The sequence below is a fragment of the Ixodes scapularis genome, unplaced genomic scaffold, assembly GCF_016920785.2.
Source record: "Ixodes scapularis isolate PalLabHiFi unplaced genomic scaffold, ASM1692078v2 PGA_scaffold6__148_contigs__length_123643588, whole genome shotgun sequence".
NCBI lineage: Eukaryota > Metazoa > Arthropoda > Arachnida > Ixodida > Ixodidae > Ixodes > Ixodes scapularis.
Genome location: NW_024609881.1, coordinates 111,215,848 through 111,238,309, shown reverse-complemented (window position 1 = coordinate 111,238,309; position 22,462 = coordinate 111,215,848). Strand labels below are relative to the sequence as shown.

General features: G+C 46.5%; 2 pseudogenes; one reads left to right on the top strand and one right to left on the bottom strand.

Annotated features, from left to right (window-relative positions):
* Window positions 1-10,946: 10,946 nt before the first annotated feature.
* On the bottom strand, window positions 10,947-14,766 carry LOC115318453 (annotated as a pseudogene).
* A 5,379-nt stretch (window positions 14,767-20,145) lies between these two features.
* On the top strand, window positions 20,146-22,251 carry LOC115319787 (annotated as a pseudogene).
* Window positions 22,252-22,462: the final 211 nt, after the last annotated feature.

The window sequence follows — 22,462 nt, the reverse complement described above, 5'->3', positions numbered from 1 at the left end:
GATGAGGTGCACAATGCTTCTCAACTCCGCGCGGCGGCTTCTCTCACTTCTGAAAGTGCGGACATCCGCTTCATCGCGGTTAGGCCTGCCTGGACGACTGCGCCGATTGCATGACTCATGCTGATTGCCGGGAACATCTATCGAAATCCCAGGCCGTCGCCAACCTCCCCGAGCTGCGAGAAAGCGGTTTACAACAACGTGGCCGCCCTAAAATGGGGAGGCACTCACTTGATCGAATGACGTTTTAGCGAACGCCCACGTTTCATCGAACGACACTTTAGCGAATAGTCAGACGCCGCGAAGCGGCGTTTTCGGGTGGGCCAAGTGAGTTCATATTTTTGTAATGAGTTGCCGTAGACTGTCGCCGCGAAGCGGCGTAAAGCGCAGCGCGACGGATGGGTTAACGCGGACCCCAGTTATTCGCTAAAACGATCATTCGCTCAAATGTCGCCTTTCGCTAAAATGTCATTCGCTCTTCTGATATGGACCCCCTAAAATGTGACCTGTGTGATTGGTGGCTCCATGGGAAGTGTGAAGGGCTGTCGCTACTCGCCTACCGATGCTTGGCCTCCTCGCCGGGCACTGGTTTTGTGGCTCATGCCAGCTTCCTCCCTCCGATGACTCGCACCCCGCACCCATATCCACCGGTGTCGTGCCCCCCCCCCCTTCCCCCCACGAAACTGCCAGGCCCATCGCCCGGGACACAAAACGGAGTGACGCTAGTAACCGACGTACTCCTCCCGCACCGAGGAAGCGGCGACACATCGGCATCCGGTATACAAACGCTCTATCCATCAAGAACAAACTCGGACCTCGTTGTCTTGTTTGAAACTTCGCCGAACACAATCTTTGGGGTCTCAGAAACCTGGTTGGATGATACAATATTCGAAGGACAAATTGCTGACACCCAAAAGTTTAGCATCTTCCGGAAAGACAGGATCTCATCGAGAGGGGCAGGAGTTGCCCTGATTGTACTGTCTCAGTTCACATGTGAACGGCGAAGGAACCTCAAACACATAGTTGCATGGATGCCAGCCTCCCCACAGTACCAGCACACATGTGTACATTCCCTACATAGTGCAGTAAATATATCATACTTCTATCTAATTCAAATAAGGGAAAAGAAAAAAAACTAATTATTTTGGGACAGACATTCATTCTGGCCAAATGAAACAAGTATTATGTTTGCCAATTTCATTCCCTTCCCATCCCACTCTTTATTTAGTCGTAATAAACACCAGAAATGCCCAGATTCATTTTTGATCATTTAGAAAAACAAAGCATGACAAAAAAATTTTCATAGGAAAAAAAATCTTTTATTTAAAGAGGCACATGTTTCTATACTTCAGTAATTAATCCACCACCTTCGGGCACCTCTGGAGTAAATCGTAGGGTGATGCAGGTCACTTCAAGAGGGCAAGGGAAACGTTAGCAGGATCAAGCTGGCAAGCGGAGAGACTGACTGTTTATGAAGAAGGGATGAAAGCGCTTTCGTGATACACATCATCACTTCACTTATCCACAAGCTCCGTAGTCTATATAATCACCTCCTCTTCCCTCAGGCCTTCCTGGTAAAGGGAAGTGAATCTATTAATGTGAAACATAAAACAAGTGAAACAAGCACATACTATTTGTGGCTGTCTTTCTTTCAAAAAAGTAGCATAGCACATATTTTAATTTTCCTTGCCATTTTTTTGTATCTTTACGCTGCATTTCATTTAGATCTTACATATAGGTAGAGCCCTGCGTGGATAACAGTTTAATTATCTGCAGACTTTGTATTCGAACCGTATCCGCAAACTTTTTACATTATTGTATCCGTATCCGATCTGCATCTGCATACTTTGTATCCAAACTGTATCCGCATACTTTTTACATTATTGTATCCGTATCCGAACCGCATCCGCAAAATGTGGAACCAGATCCGACTCACAATCCAGGCATTCATTGTAAAATAGAAATGACACTTTTTAAGCTGTTTGCTTATCTTTGTACCAAAGAAATCTGGCTCGCCATTCAAAGGAAGTGTCATTTTATCATTATCAGTTTCATCGGATTTATATTAAAAGCGATTAGGAAAAATCATCTCAGTTATGTGATCATCCTAGGAATCCGCGACACTCTGCCCAGAAGGAGCGCACAAAAAGGTTATATATGTTTTTTTTTTTTTTTTGCTTTGTAACACCTATTTTATGCGGACGCATACTTTTGAAGGATAAAAGTTAAAAAAGGGCATACTAAATATGACATTACAGTTCTGTTAAACAATTAAAAAGTAATAGAGGTTCATATTAGTCCGGCTACGACGCACTGGCGTCGTAATTGGACGAACATGAACTACCAGGCGTTTTGGCTAGGGCTCTAAGCATACAAAAAAGAAACACAGAGGCAGTTTACCGTCTGCCTATGCAAGTTCGCTGTTGACTCTGAAACTTTACAAACCGTGGTGCCACAGGGTCGCACTCGCTGTCGAGGCACTTTTTGTTTTTAATCATGACCACACTACTCTTTGCGAAGAGGGGGACGTTTCTTTACTTCCTTGTGACTTGTACGTTTGAAGTTTTCTTTGCCCAGAAAAAGTTACAGCTCTTTCCCTGCCAATGTGCTAGCTTTCTTGGGACAATTGATGCCCTGCAATCTTTACTTTTTTTAAAGGTAGCATTTTTGACGAGAGGAAACACACTAACTGAAGCGATCTTCAGTGAGAATCAGATCTTTCTTAGGATCCCTATTGTTTCTTCGAAACGCGTTTTTGTGGAAATATGTATCGGTGGACAACTTTTCATGGACAAACGGTTCATCGACGCTGTACGTTTTGTGGGCACATGCCGCTGCAATGTTTTGTCGACAACGCATTTCTTCACCAAGCTGCTAAAAGCTAGCGAGCTTAACCAAACCATGCCCCCCTCTCCCCTGTAATCCAGGCGAGACTCAACAAGTTTGTTACAAAAATAGCAAGGTTGTGTGCAACAAAACATCTCAGGTTTTTCGATGAAACGAACAGGAGAAGCCTTTCGATCAAACGTTTCATCTCGACGAAACGATTTGTAGATGAGACGTCAGTCGACGAACTGAATGCCGCTGGGCAAAAATTTAAATCCGTATCCGCTGATATTCGCAGCCTCTGCCATCCAATCTGCAATCTGCCAAAATTTGTTTAATTTTCATCCGCATCCGCCCGTTTACTGCAGATATCCACAGGTAATCCGCGGATATGCAGGGCTCTACATATAGGTATCCAAGATTTTCCATTGTTTGGAGTTAGCAGCTGCTACAGAAAAGCTTAATCAAAATGCTTCCATCCTTATAGGGCAAAAGACAAGAAATGCAAAAAAGTATCATAGCATATATTTTCATTTCGCTTGCCATTTTTTTGTACCTTCACGCTACATTTCAATAAAATCGGAAACTAAAATAGTGTACTACATTTTCTTACAACATTTGCAAAAATGTTACTCTTTTCAAAATGTTACACCAATAAATAACTTGTTACTGCATGTTGTGTTTCATTGTGAACTTCAAAATAATGTTAAAAACAATATTGTCAAACAATTTCTTGAATATAAGTATTTGCAACAATTATTTGAAGTTTGAAAAACAGATATGTGATCAAACCAATACATTATTTCAGTATTACTATTTAACATTTATTTACTATTTTGCATTGAATGTTATGTTTCCTTGTAAGCTTCAAAATGACATTGGAAATATATGTTAAAATGTTATTTCAGTGTTACTTCTTGCAACATTATTTCATGGTTCTCCATTCACTGTTACTATGTTTCATTGTAAACTTCAGAATAATGTTAGGAGCATAATGTTACTAAATGTTACATTAATGTTAGTGCTCACAACATTGCTTTACAGTTATGTATTGAATGTTGTTATAATGTGTCGTACACAACATTATCGTTATATGTTTAATTTGAATGTTACACCAACATTGATAACATACCTAAAACGTTGAGTGTTTTATTTGAACGTTGCCGTAACATTTACACCTAACACAAAACGTTATTTCAACTTACACAACAAAAAAATAATGTTATTATAATGTTTTGTGCTACCTGGGAACTAGCTTGAGAAGGTGCTTGGTGGATTCTTTGGGTGAGCATTGTCGAAGGCTGTGGCCCATGACCAGCAGGAGGCTTTCTGCCATTGTCACCTTGGAGCCGGGGTACAGCAGCTTGTCCTGCAAAGATTTTCAGTTTGATGTGAGATTTGATGCTATTATAAAAAAGAAGGAATTAACTCTCGATGGTATCGCACGACCATATCCAGAAAGTAGGTTTGTGAAGCAATCGTGAATCATGGTTGTCCCGGTGTCCCTGTCGTTTCTAGGAAACTACTTTCTCAACAGCGGAAAGACATGAGCAGGCGAATAACTCTTCTGAGCTAAGCCTCTTGAGAATTTTTGACCTGTCACTGACTATTCACAAGTTCCGCAGCCTTTAAGGGGCGTAAGAGAAAGTCCAACACGGCTGCCTCTCATGAGAGATGATCGAGTTTCATGTGCTCGTGTGCGCCATAGGTTTGTCTGCTGCGCTGACGTTGGCTGTCAACGATGCCGTTCAATTTCACGCAATCACTTTCTTTAGGAGACATTATGAGGCATATTGGAAATTTGGAGACGAGGATCCGGTGGTTCAATGAAGGTGGAGAAGTACTGAATGCTGGCCACATAATTGGCTGTTGCGTGAAGGCATGCAGTGCTGCTTCAGTGACTGTGCAAGGGCTTTGTGTACAAACTTTGCAAATTAAACAGAAACCACACAAGCTGGAGTTTGTTTATGGTCACGACCGCTCTGTCCAGGTATATGTGCTTTTTTTTATTTTATTGATTTTGGGCATCGTATATGTTATGTAAGGGATTTGGAGCGAACCGCAACCCCAGCACGACCACGCTCGCTCCAGCTTGTTTGACATGTGTGCGAAACTCCCCGCTAGGCATCAAACGAGCGCGCATGTTTAATGTACACATCGCGACACTGTTAGCGCGAACACAACATCTGCTACCTCTGGTTTTGTCATTCTGACGCTACAGCTCGCGATGATAAGTCCCTCCCTATCCACCGCGACTGCCATCATGGATTTCAGCTTCTTGTCGTATTCCGCCGCGTCGACGAAGATGACTTCTTTTCCTGTTTTTAGCTGTTTCTTCAGGGCTTTAGCCCTAGCCGGTCTTCTCTCCACGTGATGGACGGGATGGGATGCATGTGCCTCAGTAAGAGTGGGATGTTGAGCTTTTCTTTGATGTGTAGGGGAACGTCTACCTTCTGTCGTCTCTGCGTCTCGTAGCGAAGGCCGAGGTTCCTGAGAATGTGACCACCCGTTGCGCTCGTCGTAAGTTTCCAGTTGGGACATTCTTTGAGCTTCGATGAGTTTGTCTATGGTGTTGTGTAGCCCCTCTGCTGCAAGTTTCTCTTTTGACGTCGAGTCAGGCAGCCTCGGGGCTCTCTGGTACGCTTTTCTGATGAGGCATTCCACTTTGGTTTCCTCCGCAACCCTAAGCTTCAGGAAGAGGGTAACGTATGCCAGACGGCTCACGACGAACGCGCAGTCCAGGCGTACGAGATTCTTCTTTCTCATCCCGTAGCTCCTGCCAGCAATTCTGGCGATGAGTCTGGAGATTTGGTAGGTTGCTGCCTTCAGTATGTTTATCGTTTCTCCATTGCGGCCGTCCGCTTGTATGTGTAGGCCTAGTACTCTTATGCTTTGAACCACCGGTATTCGAAGCCCTTGTGAGTGGAGCTCGATGTTGAATGGTAACTTCCTCAGCCAAACGGGTGTGATTAGTAGGAGTTCCGACTTCTGTGGGGAGCACGGCATTCCCCGTGGAGTGACGCATTCCTCCACCGTGCGGATCGCCTCTTGTAAGTTGTCTTGAATGTGTCCGTCGCTGCCCCCCATAATCCAGAGGGTGATGTCGTCGGCATATATGCTGTGGTAGAGCCCTTCTATCTTCTCAAGTTTCTCCGGCAGTCCAATCATGGCTACGTTGAATAGGTACTGTGAGAGGGCCGACCCCTGTGGCGTACCTCTTTCTCCAAGCCGTATGTCGTCCGACTCTACGCCTCCTATGGTGATCTTGGCTGTCCTTTCGTTCAGGAAGTCTTGTACATAATGATACATGCGTTTGCCCACCCCAGCTTCTCCAGGTTGTCGAGTACCGCCTCATGTTTGATGGAATCGAAGGCCTTGGTTAAGTCTAGGCCGAGTACTGCACGGCTGTCCAGGTGGGAGCTCGTCTCTCCCTCCACGATCTGGTATCTCGGAGGAAGCATCACGTCTTGAGTAGACAGATGTGGTCTGAACCCGATCATGGTATGAGGAAAAGGCTCTCCATCCTCCATGTATTTGTGTAGCCTCTTCAAGATTACGTGCTTCATCAGTTTTTCGACGCGGGACGTAAGCGAGATGGGGCGAAGGGCGTCTAGCTGTGGTTTCTTTCCCGGCTTCGGAATCATGACTACTTTAGCAGTCTTCCATTGCCGGGGAGGAGAGCCGTTTTCCCAGCATACGTTCATGTAGGAAAACTAGATTCATATGTCAAAGGTGTTTTACAATGATAATTAAATATTGTTATTGTGCAAATTATTTTTTTTTATGGTGTGTGTCTAGAATTATGTAACTGGTTCACTCACGCTGTTAGACTTGTCGCCCGCTAACAGGACCAGGTGATCAACTTTTGGTCTTACACTCAGCTGCTCATCTTCACTTATGATGTCAAGTTCTTTTAGTGTCATGTGTTCCTTTAGACAATGTTATGATACAGGATCATATGTCACTCATTCCCCACTGGTACAAGCATAATCGATTGTTCCTTAATGCCACAATAAGTAAAAGCTTTGTGCCTACATCATGGGATCAGTGATTACACCTGTCTTCTCTGATTTGGAATTCAGTATCTATAACTAGAGCCTTGGGCAATGAACATGTACAAAAGAAAGCTCGTAGAACGTGACATCAAACTTTATTATTATCACTGTACCACGAGCAAAAGTTACGGAGAAGCTAAAAGAAAATCTGTCGCTGGCATGGAACTTCAGCTTTCACAAAAACAAATATTTGTCTTCTGTAAACATTCATTAAATTATCAGAAAGAATAAACAAAAAGACAGACGAGACGAGACATCTTTCGACTCGCAACAACAAATATTTAATGAGAGGCTGGTGGCGAAACAACCCGAGGAGGAGGTGGGCGGTGGTGTGTTGTCACACCCGGTCCCCACAAAGTGAAAGGGAGGAAAGGAGCAGAGAGGGAAAGGGAAATGTGGTCAAACAGGAAGGACAGAGGTTGGGGGAAATAGCTGGCGAGGGCAAGAGCATGGTCACGTGGCGGAGGCTGCGCGAGTCGTCAAGGACTTCAACTGTGGCCGCAGATACTCGACATCTCCCTCTGAGAAGGAAAGCGAGGGCGCAGAAATATTGCACAGAGAGTGTCGGATCGCGAAGGCGAATATTTTACTGGGGGATACAGGACACTCCCCTCGAATACAATGGCCTCGGGGACGACAGGTTTTGCGCACTTTGAATGGGTGGATGTGTCGTGGCGTTGCGGTTTTCCCCTTTAGGATCGGATGGTGACTAGCGCCGTCTCTCGGTGCGGGATATTTTGCTACCGGCCGAACTCTCTCAATATGTGGACGCTGCTTGGTCGCGGCGACGTAGGTCGTCTCTTGAATTTAAAAAACAGCGAACACTTCATTGGTGACTCACTTAGAGGGCGCAAATACGTAGGATGAGCTCTATGTCTGTTCTGTTAAATAAACCGCACGCATGTAGCTCGATCGGCAGGTATCAAAATTTGTACGGGCGGTTTTGAAAGCTGCTCTAACAAGTGTGCTTAGTCGTAATTGCACTTCAAAGTAGTACGGAGCAACTAATAATAAGGAACTATGTCGACACAAGAAGCACATTTAGAAGGCACAGCAATGCATTGTCAATGCGTTGTCATATACTTCACTGCAAAGTATTTGCTACTATGATTATCGCTAAAGCGCCCAAAGAGGCACCTTGAGTAAGCAACCTATTTTCATGAGCTCGGTATGTCGAGAATTTTTTAAAGTGCTGGTTTTGCGAATGTCTGGCTGGCGCAAAATTCTGAAATCAGGAGTGCGGTTCTGTGTATTAGATATGAGAGGATTTAATGAAGTGGTCCATTTCTTGCTATTTATTTTGCGAATAGATGGTGCTTTGCGGCAGCCCAAAACAACAGGAAAAATATTCAGAAAGCTGGGAATCATTTTTCATTACTTCGTGAATAGTCAACATTATTCCTAATAGACCATGCTGGCCTTGAACAAAATTGGTTTGGGTTATTTTAGTATTTCTACATTGATAATTGAAGGTGCAAACTCAGATTCCATTTATAAATGTCATTGGACAATTTTTTGTTGAAACAATATTTATTGCACATTGAACAAATCTGTACAGCTCAGCATTCAACACAGATCTCTGTTTACACACACAATAACAGTTTGAACGAGTATATACAGCTTAGCATTCCGCACACATCTCTGTTTACACACACAATAACGGTTTGAACAAGTATATACAGCTCAGCACTCAACACAGATCCCTGTTGAACACAAAAACCTACTCATGAAGTACCTTTATGGCCTTCTTGTTTCTTTTGCTCACTTTTTGTCGAATACCCTCATTTTTCTTTTTTTATGAAAGCATTAAACATGACATTGAGGAACTTGTCACTAAACATTTCCAAGCAAGACGCGCAGGCATCGAAGTTCAGTGGTACAGACACTTTCTGTTTCAGCCTTAACTTAACTTACCTGATGACTCAAGAAGGAAAGTCTCCACGTGCCTGTGAAATATGCCTGTTATGGTTTTCCGAAGCATCTTTGTATTTTTCATTCGTGCATTTTCATACTTCTTCAGAGCAATTAGTATGTCGCCACTCTTTACAGCAGTTTCTGATGTGAGTTTGGCACGACACTCCTTGCGAGGCAACTTTGAGCACGCCCAGCCAGTCACATATGCTGTTGCATTTTTTTGCAATATGTCAGATCTAAAAGTCTCATTGCTCAACTTGTCACGCACTATGTCGTACTCGCTGTTTCCTCTGTCGGCTGGGTGCAGCATACTGTTCATCCTAACAGCTCGAATGGATGAGCGGAATTTACAGGCATCTGGGTTGGAGTTGTTGCCCCCTTTAAAACAAATTACTGAGAAGAGATTTTCAATGCAATCTTGTGTCAGCCTCCTTAACAACAGGAATCAAAATTCATACGAGTCCCCACGTTCTTCCCAAAGTAGACGAACACTGTGGATGTTGTCAATCCATCCAGCTAAGCCGGCCGGATTCTTAATACGAGAGTTAAGGATCCGTATTTTCCATTTCTTCCCAAAGTTTCCAGTGTAGCAGCGCATCATTGAAGCCACGCTTGTAGGGTTTTGCGTCATGCAGTTTTGATGAATTGAATGAGTTGAAGGGACAATCCAGCTTTTCTATGAGCCCAGCAGTATTGACTCCAAAGAAACATGAGTCAAGATACCTCTGCTTACCAAATGACTTAACGTTTGGGCAGCCAAACACACACGCATGGGAGAAAATGGTGGAAGTTCCAAATGAATGTTTCTTAGCTTAGGTGCCATTCTTGGCACCATGTCTTTATCTTTGTCATATAACTCCCTGATGTGACCCCACTTGTAAATCTTATCTCCTTGCAAGAAATCAAACTTTTTCAACTTGTTCCTAGTCGCCTTCAGAATGTGAGGAGGATCATGCAAGAAAAAGATTCTTTCTCCTTCCATCTCAAGAAATGGCTTTTCAGTCGTAACTCCCAAGAGCCTGCGCATCGAAATATTGTTTTGTCCTTGGTCACAGACAAGAACCTTAGGGATGAACCCGGTCTGTCGTATCCTTGTTAGGACATCTATAACATTGTCTTTTAAGGCTGCCCCAAGCATGTCATTGTGCGTGAGGTAGTAACCAATCGCCTGCTTGTGTCGCCTTTTCAGTCCCTTGATCATCACAGTAACTGCTTGGGTCGCGTGCACAAGCCTGTCTGCACCCGCTACAAAACCTTCAAACAAGTCACTTCTTGCATCATAACTGATGTGCTCTTTCAAGGCAATTTCATCGATGACAACAGAAACAAGCTTCTCTGCCACTGGCAAGCTATCGGCCTTCATTTGAAGTATTTTTAGGACACTTTCATTGAGCCCAGGACGTACATCAAGGGCACTCAACCATCTACGCAGGGACCTCACTGTCAGTAAACAATACGTCTCGCGCAAGAATGAGTAGGCCTTTGGCGAACAATAATGTAACGCCAAAGCACACTTCTTGTCATACTCGGTGTACCGACAGCCCTTCTGCTTTTTCTGGAGCTGTTTTAACTGACTCGGCAGAAAATCCTGTGATCAGCTGTCATGAACAAGTTTTTCTAACAATTTATTTCGTGAGGATGCCTGTCCCAGGGAGTTCGCCTCAGCTGGGCGATCTGCTGCTTGTAGTATGCTTGGGTCCACTTAGGTTGTCTGACATCTTTGAGTTTGATGTGAAAACTGTCACGAAGGCGTGAAGGGCCTGCCCTATCAACCGTGCTGTCAGCCAGTGGCGCCACATTGTCATCGTACTGCCCAGCGACCGTCCCAGCACGTCCCGTAGACAGGGGCGCTGGCCAGTACACATGAGATTTCATCAAGAAAAAGAAGCGAAGGAACAAAGTCCTCAGTCAATTCTGGTTGATACGAACAAAGATTCTGAAAACATTATACCTACACACTGACCCTTTCTCCGCAAGAGGCAGTCCTCCAGCTGGGCTTGCCACTCTGTCACTGGCTTTTACCAGCAGCAGCATATTCTTGACAGAGTGCCTAGCAACTGCCCGAGAACTCATGGTCCACTGGGGTGCTGCAGGCAGAGGGTGACACGCGTAAGGTTTTATGAACAAAGAAATGTGAAGAAATAAAGCACTCGGTCAATTCTGGTTGATTCGAAAGGCTAATCTGGCAACGTTATACTCACACATGCGGCCCTTGTCATCCACTGGCAGTGCACTAGCTGTGCTTGCCACGCTGATGTTCGCTAGTGGCTGCACATTCTCGTCCAACTGCCCAGCACAGCACATAGACAGGCGTGCTGTAAGAGTGGCCAGCCCAGATGAGATTAAATCAACAAGGAGATGCGAAGAATATAAAGTGCTCGGTCAATTCTGGTTGATTCGAAAGGCTATCCTGGAAAATATTATACTCACACATGCGGCCCTTGTCATCCACTGGCAGTGCACTAGCTGGCCTTGCCGTGCTGTCACTGGCTTTTGCCAGCAGTGGCACGTTCTTGACAGACTGCCTGCCAAACACCAGAGCATTCATGGTCGACAGGGGTGCTGCAAGTAGAGGGCAACTTGCATGAGATTTAATCCAGACAGGTAGGAAAGATAGTCGGCTTATATAAAAATGAATCAAAATCTTACTTTGTTTAGAACTCCTGGCACTTCCGGGACACCTGACTTCGTTCACACAATGATGTGCAGTTTCAGCACCCAGGTTGTGTGATGGCCAAGAGGTGTTTTTGGAGGTAGAGCGCCAAATGCTTCTGCCAGCAGCCCTTCTCAGAGACAATGCTCCTTAAGGAAATATCCGGCGTCTGTGTCTTGGGCCGTGAAGAACACGCGCAGGTATTAAGCAGAGGGAGCTGACAACCTTGTTAGAAGGGAGTCGAGCTGGTTGGCCTTGCAGAGTTTTTTGGCCTCGGAGCGAAGCGATCCAGATGGTCTGCTTTTCAATGCCGGGAAGTTTTTTGTGAGAACCGCACCAGTTTTCTCGCTGAAGGAGGCATAACTAATAACGACGAAGATTCCAGTTTTGTCCGCTTCCAGTAGCGTTAATTTCGAATTCTTAGCTCTTCAACAACCTCCGGGAAGCCGATCTTAGATGGAGGGGTTCTTCCGTACCTGCACACCACCCGGGAATCACTGCCGAGAAACTCCAGCCGAGCAGGCTCAGGTATTTTGACGCAGCCTGGTGCATCGCTGCCAGGGGTTCAAATCTAGATGGAGCGCAAGCAGGGGCAAACTTCGGCCCGTTTGATAGAACTGCTTCAGCGGATGGGGAAAGGGGATGTCTGATAGGTTAACTGGTGAATACAGCTTGCAGGTCTGGTTACTTCGCTTCTCAGCTGCCGAATTCACAATGACATGCCTCCAGGAGGCCTCCAGAAGTAGGTGAGCCGACCTGCCAAGAAAGGTATACGACGGGTGCGTGGCATAGTGACCAAACTCTCTTGCCCTTGCCACCTATTTTCCCCAACCTCTGTCCTTCCTGTTTGACCATATTTTCCTTTCCCTCTCTGCCCCTTTCCTCCCTTTCACTTCGGGGGGACCGGTTGTGATAACACCACCGCCCTCCTCCTCCTTCTTCCCTGTTCCTGCTCGGGTCCTTTTGCCACCAACCTCTCATTAAATATTTGTTGTTGTGAGTGGAAAGATGTCTTGTCCATCTTTTTTACTTGTCTTGTCTGTCTTTTTGCTTATTCTTTCTGATAATTTAATCATTACCAACACGCTCATCATAACTTTAGTTGTAAACAGTGGCTTCGAGATATTTACGATTCCTGCAACCGTGGTGACAATGCTGTCGAGGTATGCAAAGAGATTAAGTGGGAACCGCTGCTGCAGGATCTTGAAGCGTTTGATGTGCTGAATGCGTCTTTCTTCGGGCACTCGCAATGCTGGCGTTTCTTGCATCACCAGGCGACAGCTGCTTCTTTTTGCCAAGAAGAGGCGGCTGGATCATCTCGAGCCCATGCTCATAGCATAAGTCTTCAATTAAAAAGCCCCTGTCTACCATTACTTTGTCAGTGTGAGGCTCACATTTTGTCAGAACTTGACTTTCCCGTGTTATATGTGTGTCGGAGGTCCTTCCTTCATAGGCACGGCTCACATAGCTAATGAGGCCTCCAGAAGTTGCGCAAACCAGAATCCTAACAGTATAGGTTTTCTTGTAGATGCTGTATGTTAAGATCCGTGATGGCAAGTCTTTTGGTCGCTCAATTGCAATTAATCTCTGTGCAGTCCAAGACCACCCTCCTCATACGGTATTTATCAAAGTGCTTCATGAGGCATGCAGTGATGTGGTCCTTGTTTGGCCAGTAGGTTGCATGCCTTAGCACAGTTGCTAGCATTACAACAGCCTCCTTAAAGATACTCGATGCTGCAGTGCGGTGTACATCAAGCAGGACAGCCAGCAGAGAAAGACACATTGTGATAAAGCTTCGTGAAGACGAGCAGGATGACATCTTCATTGCTGAGTGAGAAGCTCTTCTTGAACTGTTTAATCAGACTGTCGGTGAACTGATCGGCAATGTTATAAAACAGCTCCAAGCTTAAATGCTCGTTAGCACTAGCAGTGCCTGTTCGTCCTTAACAGCCAGGATGGTAATCGGTTGTCTTTTCCCCTCAGTCCATGTGTTCACTTGGACACCAATATCTTGCTTGAGGTGACAAAGCTCCTCTTCAACTTCTCAAATCGTTTATGTTGGCAATTCGGAATATGCTCATTATGATAATACACAAGCCTGCACAATTTACAAAGGTTCCTGCTTTCTTCTGCCACCGCCAAGTAAAAAATGGGGAAGCTGTAACATACTCTCTACTTCTGCCTTTCTTTCACATGAACAAATAGTGCAAGTAGAAGCAGCACTGTATGAACAAATAGTACAAGTAGAAGCAGCACTGTATTTTTACACAATCTTCAGTCACTGAGGAGGACTCTCCGAATCTGCGCCGAAAGAAGGTCACAAGGCACGACAAAGTGGCAAAGGGAGCAAAAAGTTTGAATATCTGAAAGCAAGTGCCGTTCATATTTAACATTACTCCAAAAGACAACCACTCATGGGAAGACAAAGTGTCCAGTATGCTTGCTAGCAGATAAGTTCCAAGGAAATGAAGACGTGCATTATGGAAAAGCAGCGGAGCCGCAAGCTGTGGGAAAATACATGCAGTTCTCTAATAACATTGTGACGAAGCTCGGTTTAGTTGTAAATCTGCTTGTGCCATGGCTTGGTTACAGTCTAGATGGCGTTGTTTTCCAGAGTGGAAGCCCAGCCATCCTGATTGAAGTAAAGAGCCCCCCCCCCCCCCCCCCCCCTCCTCTTGGGAAGACAAAGAAGGCCATTTACCTTGCTCAAGAAAAAAAGCTTCAGTGTCTTAAGAGAGACTGTCAAAACTTCAAACTCAACCCGAATCACACCTACTTTTCACAGGTGCAGCTTGGAATGTTCTTACTTAACCTGAACGTTACACACTTCTTTGTGTATACTCTAAAGTGGAGCACTTGCTAGTAACAGTGCAGCGCTGTGATGTACATATCCACGAACTAGTGCAAAAGCTCCAGTTTGTTTTCTTCAAACACCTTTTACTAAAGCTTGCAAGATCGCTGACAGGATAAGAACAGCAGGGAGGTTTCTTATCCGCCCTACACCAAATCCGAGCATCCTAATCTCGAAAACTCTTTGGCGGTTCGTGGGCCTCGAGCGAATACATGTAACCCAGTACAAGATTGGGAGCGTGTGCTGGAGGCTAGGCATCTAGAGTACAACCTGCGCTTTTCTGTCGATGACTTGTTTTCCAAAGAACAATTGATAAAAGTTCAAAGCAATGTACAAATAAACATCACAATTTTTGTATTGCACGAAGAATCCATGACCTTTTTATTTAGATACTTGAGGTACATAAGGCTCAGGTCACTCGTAAAATGAGCCAACCTGCACATTTCACAAATGTCTTTTTGCCATAGCATGTTGTGTCATTACGAAGACTACCCACCTTCACAAAATATATTTTCAGAAAGTATTGCGGCGGAGAGGTTCACAATGCCTGCAATTATGATCATTATATTGTTTAGTGCTCCAACCATCTCCCATATGGCGCAGGTTCCTTTAGAACTTTGAACACCTTAATTCTCTGTATTGCACGGTCAACATGCACCCGTGCCCTGGCGATTTTTACTGTTCTCTTAACGTCCTTGGCTGAGAACTGAGTCTGACTGCATAGGAAACGTGGCTGCATCAGCCCCAGCTTCCCACACATTGCATCCATACTAAGCCTTTTGTCGACCATGACATTGTCTTCAAAGCTAGTAAGCTTGTTCAACACACCAGATTTCTCCACACAGGCCTTATCTGATGCTTTACCGTCAAAGCCATTGCTTAGGAATGTGATTAAATCAGCAGGCGAAACCACCACAAGGACCTTTGCAATGTGGCCTCCCTTGTATTGGGATTAAGTGAGGATGCATCATGATGCACAGTGAGACTTTTCACCTTGAACTTGTGTGCAGTCCAGGACAACATGCACATCCCGATACTCGGCCAAACATTGTGGCACATTTCTTGAAATCTCTGCTTTAGTAGGTTACGGAATGGCAGCTTCAAGCACTGCAGCAAGGTTCGGTAGCGTTCCATAAAAATTTACTGTGCACTGTAGTCTCGCTAACACCAAACAATGTGGCTGTGGAAAAGACGGCCGAGCTCCACGGTGTTCTGGCTGGAACTGTTTGTTTTTATTTCTCACGCATCAAGAAGCTCGCGCAGCGAGCTTAGAAGAGGAAGAAAAATTACTTTCATCTCTCGGAGCTGGCTCCTACAGTGACCAAGCATGTAAATGACAGGCATGTTTTCAGGCATACAAGAATGAGCACAACATGCTCGAGCACAGAAATCTTTGTGGCCATTTCATCAGGGGCTGTCAGCTCTTTAGATATTGCAGTCTCCGTAATTTCAGTTTCGCTTGCTCTCTTTTTTAAATCAAGGCTCTCTAAGACAGGATAGATAGACGGGAGAATGGATGCATAGCGGCAGTTGGACGGTGAGTTGCACCACCTAACCACGTTTTGTTTTCTTGCTTCAGATTATATTGTTTAAGCCTGTTTACTCAGATTTAACACCTATCTGTTTATTTATGGGAAATAAAATCCCCGGTGTCCTTTTTCTTCCTTAAAATGGAGACCAAATACCGCAAAACTCCCCTTTCCTGATACACAAATATTTTTTTAAAAAGTCGCGGTGTTAGGCTGTGCTTTTAACGAGAAAAAAAAAGCATGCGGGGCTGTAGCTTTGTTTTTTTTAGTGTGTGTGACATTTAGGGTACATAAATTATGTTTGCGCCATAAAATTGGATCTTTAGTGCCGAACGTCCAACAGCAACTGTTTTTTTTTTTTTTGTTTTCTTTTTCACCTGAACGTTTTTACATTTTTGCTATTGTTCCGTACAAGATGCATATTCTACACCAGGCGCATACTCTGCACATATAATAGTCTCATTCGCAGCACACTTTGAAAAATTCCTACAAATAAAATCACAATTCGATTCGATATTCGGCTTTTTTTTTCTTGATTCGATTTGGTATTCGATTTGAAAACTACTATTCGGTATTCGCACACCCCTAGTTGATATCTTTCTTTTGTGAACACATTGCTCAACTGAAACAAAGAATGGACGACAGTCGGTCAGTTCAGTTACAAACCTTGGGCTTGTCACACGGTAATGAGCAGGTACCTTCATTAAATAATTTCTGTTTGTTTGTAGAGGCCTTCTTCACTCGGATAATTCATACATGGAGTGCCGTCATGTGAGAGTGGACATGATATAACAGGGGTCATGAAGTCACTTTAATGAGAGATATCCTTGCTCTTTCATTTTGACAATTTTTTTCCCTCCCCGATGCTTGCAACAAATATATTTTGCAAGAAAAGCTTCTTGAAGGTCATCCTACCTTGCTTCACCGATTCCCAACCACCCTGCTCCTTCACAAAATGTTGACACCCTTCTGAATGAGGTGCTGTACCATCTTGTCCAACAGGGGTGGATGATCGAGGCTGTGTAGCATGCTCTTCTGAAAACAACATCAAATTTTGTGATTTTCTATGTATATTGCCTAGTGATTGACGCCCTTGAAGAGGTAATGCAAATGGATAGAGGGTAAAAAGCCCTACCCCTGCCTCATTTTGGGGGTTGTAAGGGCACAGGGGGTGCCACGAAATGGCAAAGCACAGGTCAGAACCCTAATGATTTCAAGTGCTTTTATGTAATTTTAGTTTATCCCATATCACCTCATTCAAATACAGAACTAAAAGGGAGCCTCGAGTGCTTGCTAACCACATTTGGCTATTGCATCACTTGACCTACATCCGAGGCAGAATTTATATAATAGGAGAGATGGCATTAACAACAAACAAGACAAAACCAACCCTGTATTTGACGGAAACATGGATGTTGACTTGCCAAAAAGCTAAGGAGACTCACCCGAGTTGTGTTCCCCAGCACCAGGAGCTCTTGAGGGCACATCTTCACACCTTGTCATTTCATGTGAAACACTCATGGGAAAGTCCATGGTGTCCCGCAGCAGTCCTGCAAATGGTGATCTAAAAATATGCCAATGACTACGGAGGGCAAACCTGCTGGGTCGCAGCAAAAAGATGCATTTAAATGAATCATAGCTTATTTGTGACGTTCTACAAGCAACATTAACACAAATAGAAACCCCAAAATGGTTTATCTCGTTCGATAGGAGCAAGCCTTACAGTGTATACCATGCATGGTCCTTCTCAACAACTTTCTTTATATGTAGGTTGCCTCAAGGTATTAAATAACGAGCTAAAATCAATAAAAAAAATAGGCACCTGCACGTAACGACTACCATTTTCACCAGGGATCTATTTTGTAGGTTCATTTTACAATGTGAAATTTCAAGGCGTAACTTCATTCCTGTTTCAAGTTCGTAACGCTCTTCGCTCCATTCCTGTGTCATCGAACGCAGATGACGGGGTTTACCGGCGAAAAACTTGGTTGTCTATGGCAGACACATGTTTTAGATCTCCGAGAACGTTGTTCTAACCCAGGAGTGGCCAGGTTGACCCGGCCTATGAGCCACAAACAAAACCAAAAACGTGTAGGGGGGGGGGCTATGAATGATGTCAACTCGGGCTTTTGCGACCTTCAACAAGGAGCGATAGGGAACATTCTTTATTTAAAGGGGACAAGTATCACCGGCGAGTGCCAAAGGCCGCGAGACTGAACATTTCCTTGACCCCAAATCAAAGTGCATGCATGGTTTGACAGTCCCTGTCCTTGATGCCTTTCCCCCTAGGGTCTGGCAAACTCCCTCGAACAATGAAAGAAGCAGGATCTGTGGAAGCATACGAGTGAAAAGCGGTTCGACTGTACGTAGGGGGCCAGAAGACTGCCAAACCGCAAACTGTTCTTTATTCTGAAATCCTTGGGAAACACGGAAAGGGCGAAAGGGGAGGGGTGGTTAGGGGGGGGGGGGGGTCTTCTTACGAGGGATCCGCGAGCCGCACTTAAACCAGCGAAGGGCCACATGCGGCTCGCGAGCCGCGGTTTGGCCACCCCTGTCTAACCTTTATCAGGAACAGAGCTATGCCTTGAAATTTCACAAGGTAAAATATGCACCTACAAAATACACCTCTGATGAAAATGGGTGCTTGTTACATGCAGGTGCCATCCTTAAGGGTCGACTTTAGTGCATTCTTCGCTAGACTGAGGCACCCTATATAAGTTTTACAAACTGGAATGTACACTACCAGGTTTAATAGAGAAGAAAAAAAAACATACTTTTTGCATGCAAAAAGAAGCAACTAGCATACACATACACACAAAACTAAAACTAGCATAACTTATATGAAATAATATTCTAAATGGTTGTTCTTGAAACATTCTACGGTCAAAAATAGCTTGCGACCACGATGTGAAGGTCAAACAAAATGATGGCCACAAATCCAGAGGCACGACATGCGCAGGGTTTCGGTACAGTGGCTGTAGTTTCGGTTTCGTCTTTCTTTTCTCTGAGTAATGACTTTAAAGTGAGCGGCGCGGCTGTGGCTCGAGGGGAAGGAGGAGGAAGAACAGAAGGCGCGAGGGCCGTGAGGAACGCCGGTCGGGCCACCTTTCAATCTGTACTGTAAATAGACGTTTCTTTTTATTTCTCTCTCACTGATGGAGTCCTTTCAGTCATTTTTTTAGACCATCAACGTCCGCACACCATCGGCGTTCCCAGTCCTCCGGTCCCTGACGCAATCCTAAGAAGAAAACGAACCTTCACTGGCGCAGTCGACAGGATTGCGTCAGCGGGCCCCGCCGGCTGGAACGACTCAGCAGATTCAGCGGACAGCGACTCCATTCAACAAGAAGAGAGGCGGCAAGTTCCTGGGCTTCAGCAGCCGTGTTTAACGAAGAAGACTTGGATCGCCGAGACTTCGCTTCGACGCGGCTTCGAGAAGTGCTGCAGGCCCACAGCCCTGCGAAGTGTCTACGACTCGGACACCGTTATCGGGCCGGACTGTTCCGATCGACAGACTGCGTGTGCTTGCCATAGGGACTTGTCAACCTTTAAGGGTAAGGTGATTATTTTGACTAGTGCCCGCCATGGAGCTACGTAGTGGGGAACGGCTTAGGCCGGTTACCTCGTTGGATCGGGATGGAGCTAATGATAACGATGTCGACGAGCGAGGTGAACCGTCACCTCAGAGTAGACCAGCGGCGACCGTGGGGACGCACGAGGACGGGGACCGTGGTGGCCGATCGAGTAGCTCACTAATTGAAAGAGATTGAGCTCGTAAGAGAAAAAGAACGGCTAGTGCGTCTAGAGCTTGAACTAGAGCGAGTTCGTGCGGAAAACAGACCCAGAACCAGTGGAGGCGGCGCAGAACTCAACCTGAGGGAAGAGGTGCTTAGCTTTTCCAGGCTCATGAAGGGTGTGTTGACACAAATGCCGTCGTCCGAACTGCTCGTACCAAGCTGGTTCGACGGTGTCGAAAATGTCTTTGCGACATATGAGGTGCCTGAGCGCCTGAGGGGTTCGCTCGTGCGACCTTATTTTACGGAGCGCATGCGGGCGCTGGTGAATAGGCTGCCTGTCGGCGAAGCGAGTGATTACGGTGCGGTTAAGGAGCGAGTTCTCTTGGAACTCAAACTGTCGTCGGCTGAGTACAGGAGGCTTTTTCTCAAAGCCACTAGAATGGAGAAAGAATCCTGGACTCAGTTTGCGACACGGGTTGAGAGCTGCTTTGAGTATTATGCTCGAAGTCGCTCGATCGACTCTCTTGAGGACTTGCTAGCATTAATGGTTTCTGACCGCGTTAGAGATTCCTTGCCTGTCGACATGCAGACCTATGTAACGCTAAATGAGACCGGAAAATGGCTTAAACCAGTAGAGGTGGCTGCGCTGGCTGATCGTTTCGACGAGGGCGAGCGATGCAAAAAGCGAGATCACCCGCCAGCTAAGAGCCGCGCATACAACACAACAGAGGCCACCTCTCTTGAGGAGAAACGCGAGAACCGAAAACAGGACACTAAACCTAACACTTCTCCGGTGAAGTGTTTCAGCTGCCAGGGATTGGGACACTTTTCTCGTGACTGTCCGCGTAAGACGGCAGATGGAGAACAAAGAAATTACTCCGTGGTGGGCAACATCTCAACAGATCTAACACCATCTCAGCAGAGTATGTTTCAGGACATAAATGTCAATCAGAACGGTACGCGTGCTGAGTTGCGGAGAGTGGAGGTCAAATGCGGACCGAGGATGGTGCAGGCGGTTATCGATTCTGGAGCGGAGATTAGCGTAGTGCATAAGGGGGTGGCGCCTGAAATGAAGGGGTCGGCCGGAAGGGTGACACTGACTGGGGCGTTCGGGGACAGCGTGAGCGCCGTTCTACGCCATATACCGATGACTCTTCCCACAAGCTACGTTGTGTATGTCCCTCGAGAGGTGCCGCTCTTGTGCGCCGTCACTGAACAATTGGTTAACGGCATAGATATGCTGTTGACGCCCGATGACTACGACAGCCTAAAGTTGTCGTGCGCGAGGGTTGACTTGAAACCGATGGTTTGTGAAGCTGAAGACGCGCTTACTGACGAATGTAATGAGGTCGCAGACGACGGCCATGGCGCACAGCTTCGGTTTCTACAAGGACGACCGGCCCAAGGACAAACCGCGCGTGGTGGCCTTTGTGGACATGAGCCAATAGGTGCTCCAGGTGGTGCTGGTGGCCTTCAACAAGGACCGGCTCAAGATGCTGGCTACCACTGCGATGGAGTCGGGCCCCACGACTTCGGCATGGTGCTGGTGCGCTACTTCGTCCAGGAGTTCAAGGAGCGCTACATGCTGGACATGGCCACCAACTGGCGCGCCCTCATGCGCCTCATCACCGAGTGCGAGAGGCTCAAGAAGCAGATGGGTGCCAACCCGCACGACTGGCCGCTCAACATCGAGTGCTTCAAGAACGACCGGGACGTTGCGGGCAAGATGAAGCGGGAGACCTGCGAGACCATGCGCACCGAGCTACTAGCGCGAGCCGAGCGCACGATGGTGTGGGCGCTGACGGTGGCCGGGCTGCGGCCGCCGGACGTGGAGTCGGTGAAGCTGGTCGGGCGTGGCATCCGGGCGCTGGCGGTCAAGCAGCTGGTCCGCAAGTTGTTCCAGTGGTAGCCCTCCACGACACTGCACCAGGACAAGGCGGTGGTCCGGGGCTGCGCCCTGCAGTGTGCCATGCTGTCACCCATCTTCAAGATGCGAGACTTTGCGGCGGTGGACGCCCAGCTCTACCCTATCGAGCTGTGCTACGACCCGGGCAAGGGAGAGGAAAGTCGGGCAGAGGTGTTTCCCCGCTGGCACCAGCTGCCCTTCAGCAAGATGCTCACCTTCTACCGGAGCAAGCCCTTCCACCTCGAGGCCAAGTACCCGCAGGAGGCGGCGGTGCCCCACGCGGACCTACAGCCGGGCAGCTTCACGGTGAACAAGGTTGTCTCCGCGGACGGGAGCGAGGCGTTCAGGATCAAAAAGAAAGGGCGTCGCAACCTGCGGGACGTCTTCTCGGTGGTGTTCGCCTCGGACCGCAAGCCCGACGGTCGACAGGCAAGTGCTGGGTGTGCGAACGATGGCTACCTAGCGGTGGCGGTGGCAGCGACTGGCGAAGAGGCACCCCCAACCCAGGGTGGAGACCCCGACAAAGTGACCGAGGGCGAACCTGTCAAGAAGGAGGATTGGCCCAGCCCAAAAGACAAGCAGGCCAAGGCCACAGAGCTCCCGGTGGAGGGCCGGGTGCCGCAGCTGAGAGCCTTCGAGATGGACCAGCTGGTGGAGCGCCAGGTCCACATGGTCCACACGGACCGCATAGAAAAGGAGCGACTGCTCTGTCAAGCAATGTTTTTTGGTTCGGCGCATGCGCGAACCGAAGTTTTAGTGTGTCTTTTTAAATGGATTGTATAATTTAAGCTGGTGAGCTTTTTTTTTTTTTTGTCTTTTCTTTGTATGACTGAACGGCCAGTTGCGTGCATTAGGAAAGTAGCCTGGCCTAGGGAGAGCATATGTTCCGCATACGCATTTGCTAATTTTTTTTAAAAAACACGTTTCAGTCCATATGATGCAAGTCTTAGGCACTTTTGGTAGTAACGGGGTGTTTAGAGCCTTGGCGGGCACA